Here is a 6,141-nt window from a genome sequence, read left to right on the forward strand (position 1 = left end):
CCTGGAAACATACATAAAATTTTTTGAACAAATCACTCATAGTCACTAGAGTAAAGCTATGAAAATAAATGCTAGGGTAATATTTTTCTTTTAGTTTTCAAGGCATATAAATAGCTGTATATAACAAAACTTTATTTTATTCTAGCAGGTGTAGCTAAAGGAAAAACAACTCTAAAAACTAAAAAATTAAAAAAAAACCCTCAAAATATCACTTCTCATTCTCTGTGAAACTTTTTCCTCCTGTTACTCGTGGAGAATATCCTTTCCTTAGGAGATTTGTGATCCTAATTGGAAACTCATAGTTACCCCCAACTGACATTTAAAAGCAACAGTTTGCATTTGTAGTATAGACCATTTCAGGTTCATGGTAACTTTTGCTTATTTAAGAAATAAATATACGGAAATTTGTCATTCTTTCTGTGAAAAAAGCAAGGGAGAAAATATTCACAGAATCAATGATTCATAGTTATTTTGTTAGGGTGAAAACCATCTCTTGAGAAGGACAATAGTTCAGTGAACAAATGCCACAGTTCATGGGATGACACAGGCTATACTCTTTACCTGAATGGAGGAGGAAGTATGTTTTTTGTTCAAGGACAGTTTTGATGCAATTGAAATATTACAAAGTCCTACTCATTGTTCATGAATAATTGGATTTTAATGATGATCCTTTGTGTGAGATGCATATATTCTGACAAGGAACTCCCCTTTCTACTCCCCAAATAGAATGTTTGAAGTCTCTTATTCTTCCTTTTTTTTTTTTTTTTTTTTGACAGAGTGTCGCTGTGTCGCCCAAGCTGGAGTACAGTGGCACCATCTGGGCTCACTATAGCCTCTGCCTCCTGGGTTCAAGAGATTCTCCTGCCTTAGCCTCCCAAGTGGCTGAGATTACAGGAGCATGCCACCACACCCAGCTAATTTGTTTTTGTGTTTTTAGTAGAGATGGGGTTTCACCATTTTGGCCAGGCTGGTCTCGAATTCCTGGCCTCAAGTGATCTGCCTGCCTCAGCCTCCCAAAGTGCTGGGATTACAAGCATGAGCCACCGTCCCCAGCCAAAGTCTCCTGTTGTTCCTTATTGACATTTTCTGTATCACTTCCACAACCTGGGCTTCTTCTAAGTGCCAAATTCACGTCTAGCAATCAGAATGACCCCTTCCTCAGGGACGATTTTCAGGGTGTTTGTATTGAATTGGAGAATGTTAACGGTGAACATAGCAATAAAGATAATCTAATCCCTTATTTTACAGGTGGAAAACTACATCTTGAGGAGTTTAGTTACACATCTGATAGGTTGCCGTGCTCCAGTTAGAACTCAGGAAAGATGAGAAGGTACAAGAAAATGTCTGTTGATGAAGAATTGACTGAGAGCCGTGGAACACACCTCGTTTAATTTTAGTCCTCACAATAATCTTATGTTGTTGACAAATCCCTATTTTAATTCTCCCATAGCTTTATTGAGAAATAATTGACAACATTGTAGAAGTTTAAGGTGTACAACCCATGATTTGATAAACATATATATTACGAAATGACGACCATAATCAAGTTAGTTAACACATCTGTCATCTCACCTATTTACCATTTTTTTTGTTTTTGTTTCGTGGTGAGAACATTTAAGATCTATCTCTCAGCAGATTTCAGCTATACAAATTCCATGCATTAAGTACATTTACAATGTTGTACAACCATTATCACTATCCATTTCCAGAAGTTTTTCATCATCCCAAACAGAAGCTCTATGCCCATTAAATAATAACTGCTCATGCTCCTTCCTAACAGCCCCTGGTAATTTCTATTCTACTTTCAGTCTCTATGAATTTGCCTGTTCTTGATACTTAATATAAATAGAATAATAAAATATTTGTCTTTCTATGTCTGGCTGATTTCATGTAGCATAATAGTTTCAAGGTTTCAAGGGTTGATAGCATGTATCAAAATTTCATTTCTTTATTATTATTCGTAGAGACAGGGTCTCACTCTATTTCCCAGGCCGGTCTTGAACTCCTGGGCTCAAGCAATCTTTCCACCTTGGCCTCCCAAAGTGCTGGGATTCCAGGTGTGAGCCACTGCACCCAGCCTCATTCTTTTTGATTGCTGGATAAGATTCTGTTGTATGTATATATCACATTTTGTTTATCTATTCATCTGTCAGTGAGCATTTGAATTGTTTCCACCTTTTGACTACTGTGAATAATGCTGCCATTTATATTGATGTACAAGTATCTGGAATGTAGTTTTATCATACCCTCAGTGTGTATTTCCTCCCATTATCCTTCTCTTTACATTTCTTTTTCTAGCAATTCCGTCGTGTCAGTATTTTCTGGTTAATCTGATAATAGTCTGCTGAATTTCCTCTCTTTAATGTCAAATGCTTTTAAAATTTTGTTTTGCATAATATCAGAATTGACATTGGCTCACTATTGAGACTTCCCTTTCAAGTATTATGTCTTGCCTCTCTATTATTCAGGTGTAAATAATTGTGCTCTCAGTAGAGTTTTGAGCATGTTAATATTGTTCCTCTGCACTCTTTAAGATTATTTTTAGGTATGTTCTTTGATGGTTGTTTACTTATTTATTTATTTTGAGACAGAGTCTCGCTCTGTTGCCCAGGCAGGAGTGCAGTGGCGCACGATCTTGGCTCACTACAACCTCCACCACCTGGGTTCAAGCGATTCTCCTGCCTCAGCCTCCTGAGTAGCTGGGATTACAGGTGTGTGCTACTACGCCAGGCTAATTTTTGTATTTTTAGTAGAGATGGGGTTTCACCATATTGGCCAGGCTGGTCTTGAACTCCTGACCTCAAGTGATCTACCCGCCTCGGCCTCCCAAAATGCTAGGATTACAGGTGTGAGCCATTGCGCCTAGCCTTTGATGGCTATTTTTAGTGGAATATTTACCGTTTTGTTTTCTACTGCTTATTGTTGGTATACTAGAAAGCCATTAATTCTTGCATAGTAATGTTGTTACTGATACCATTCTTTATAATATTTATGTTAAATTCTCAACTGTTAGTTAATGTTTTAAATTGGTAGTGTACTTAGGATCCTTCTCTGCATGGATTGCTTTTGTACTTACTGAATATATATATTTAACAGAAAGAACTTTTGCTTTAAAAGATTAAATTGTTGCTGCACATTATCCCTATGTAGGGAGTAGCAGCATTTATCTTAGAGGCAGATGGTTTGTCTTTTTCTTTAGGTAAAATCTTAGTGGATCTTTTGGTTATGGAAGTCTTAGACTGGTGAAGACTGAAAAAAGGAAAATGAAGCCATTCTGTCTAATAAAGTAATACCATGAACATTCTCAGCTTCCTTTGCTACACAAAGAGGGATGGGATGGGAAACTCCAAGGTTGAGAGAAGAAAAACCATGGGGAGAAATGGCCCCAGTGAGGAGCCGAGTCCCATGCAAATATGGCTGCTAAGAAATTCCCTTTAAGGGAATGTCTGAGTGACAATGATATCTGGTATTAAATTGTAAGTTGATTCCTGTTCTGTGCTCTGTTGTGATCTGTTCTAAAATAAAATACATTAATAGAAAATTTGAGGTATAGTAAGGCCAACAGATCAGGAAATGATTGCCACTGAAAGATAATTACTCACAGTTTCCAAGAGGAACTCTACAAATTCCATGCATTAAGTACATTTACAATGTTGTACAACAATTATTAATTATTACCATCTTTATGAATTTGCCTATTCTTGATACTTAATATAAGTAAAATAATAGAGTATTTGTCTTTCTATGTCTGGCTTATTTCACTTAGCATAACGGTTTCAAGGTTTCAAGGGTTGACAGCATGTATCAAAATTTCATTTCTTTTTTTTTTTCTTTGAGATGAAGTCTCACTCTTGTCTCCCAGGCTGGAGTGCAATGGCATGATCTCGGCTCACTGCTCACTGCAACCTCCGCCTCCTGGGTTCAGGCGATTCTCCTGCCTCAGCCTCCTGAGTAGCTGGGATTACAGGCACCTGCCACCATGCCCAGCTAATTTTTGTATTGTTAGTAGAGATGGGTTTCACCATGTTGGCCAGGAGGTCTTGAACTCCTGACCTCAGGTGATCCACCCGTCTAGGCCTCCCAAAGTGCTGGGATTATAGGCGTGAGCCACTGAACCTGGCCAAAATTTCAATTCTTTACTATTGTTATTATTATTATTAGTAGTAGTAGAGACAGGGTCTCACTATGTTGCCCAGGATGGTCTTGAACTCCTGGGCTCAAGCTATCTTCCCACCTTGGCCTCCCAAAGTGCCGGGATTCCAGGTGTGAGCCACTACACCCAGCCTCATTCTTTTTTATGGCTGGATAATATTCTGTTGTATGTATATATCACATTTTGTATATACCACAAGAGGAAGGGGGCAGGGGCAATGAGGGAGGCAGGAGGCCCAGGCAGGGTGACTCAGGCATGTTATATCCCAAATGAGGCACACCCAGCATATGCACATAGGGCAGATATAAAAGCATTTTCCCAGGAGCTAGAAACATGGTCAGTACACAGTCCTTCTCAGTGGTTCTAAACCTTCAATAAAGTTCTATCACATGCAACTAGCTTATGTTAATAGTACTTTGGAGAATAAACGAAACAGGGCTGTTTGTCAGGTTGCAGATGTTGCTACAGGAAGTGAGTAGAGTAGAAAATCCAAGTGAGAGGTGACCAGGAGAAATGCAAACACTTCCCACCAGGAATTCTTACAAGTACTGAGGAAGGCTGCAGACATCATGTGGGATGGAGGCCCAAGGCAACTTATTTGGGGAATAAATGCCTCAGGAAGGCTGGGGAAGTTGGAAACACCCAGTATCAGGCCCTTGGGTTATGATGGCAGGAATTCTAGTTTTCAAAGCTTGGGAAACACTAGGGAGTGACTGTTCTTAAAGGAGGGATTCTTTACAAAAGTGATTCTGAGGTCATGGACATGAATTTTGGGAAAATGATGCAGTTTCCACACCAACGTATAATATTTTATATATCACATCGACAGCTAACAGAAGCTTTAGAGCCCATCTATAGATGCTGGTCCAAGAACCTTGAGTGAAGGCTCATGTGCCTTAGAAGTCACAGTAAAAGAAATGAACATGATATGTTCTCTTTACATTGGTCATGACACACCTAGTTCAATTATGCATCTTTAATACCACTACAGGTTTTAATTGCCATAACCACTTTTTCTTTAATCAGCTCTATTGTCTGGGTTCTTACCTATACTGTAGTATGAAATTAGGTCAACTTAAAATGGTAGAAGTTTATTGTAAATGCCAGGACAGTTTTCTAGTATTTATTACGAAGGGGTCATGATTTCTTTCTAAAGTAAGTCAAGTTAGGACTCATTTTCTTATCCTTCTTTCTATTTAAGAGTGTGCATCATATTAGAAAGTGTGGTTCCTTAAGTTCTGAGAAGAATTGAAGGAAATGATTACCAAAAGGGAGACTTTACCAGGTGCGGTTGTGCACACCTGTAGCCCCAGCTACTTAGGAGGCTGTGGCAGGAGGATCGCTTGAGTACAGGAGCTCTGGACTGTAGTGCACTATGCTGATCTGGTGTCTGGACCAAGTTTGGCATCAGTATGGTGACCTCTTGGGAGCAGGTCAAAACTCCTGTGCTGATCAGTAGTGGGATCACGCCTGTGAATAGCCACTATACTCTAGTCTGGGCAACATGGCGAGACTCTTGTTTCCAAAAAAAAAAAAAAAAATTAATTAAAAAATAAGAAAGACAAAAGGTAAATTTTATTTTCAATTTATTAAAAGTTTTCTGAATAGTTCAAAAGATAAATAAAATCACATAAAGAAATAGTAAAAGACTGCTTGACATTTCTCTTAAAATTTTAATAATTAATTTGATAATTTAATGCTGGTTAATACTCGCTTTGGGACCATAAATTAGAAGTCATTTCACTGATAAAATGACATCTAGAATGACTAAAACAGTCTACAAGAATTTCATATGATACATTTCAACAGTCTCCACTTGTCTATAGTCATCATCTTAAGTCACATTAGGTATTGTACAATAAAGAATTTGTCTGGTGTTTGCCCCAGGTTCCTGGGACAGAGATTTTAAACCACTGGAATTTCCTCAGTGATAGGAGTGTCTGTTTTTCATGGTGGGCCCCTCAGACCAAGCCTGAGTTTTCACTAGT

This window comes from Rhinopithecus bieti, unplaced genomic scaffold (genome assembly GCF_001698545.2).
Source record: "Rhinopithecus bieti isolate Rb0 unplaced genomic scaffold, ASM169854v2 scaffold_6946, whole genome shotgun sequence".
NCBI classification, from domain to species: domain Eukaryota; kingdom Metazoa; phylum Chordata; class Mammalia; order Primates; family Cercopithecidae; genus Rhinopithecus; species Rhinopithecus bieti.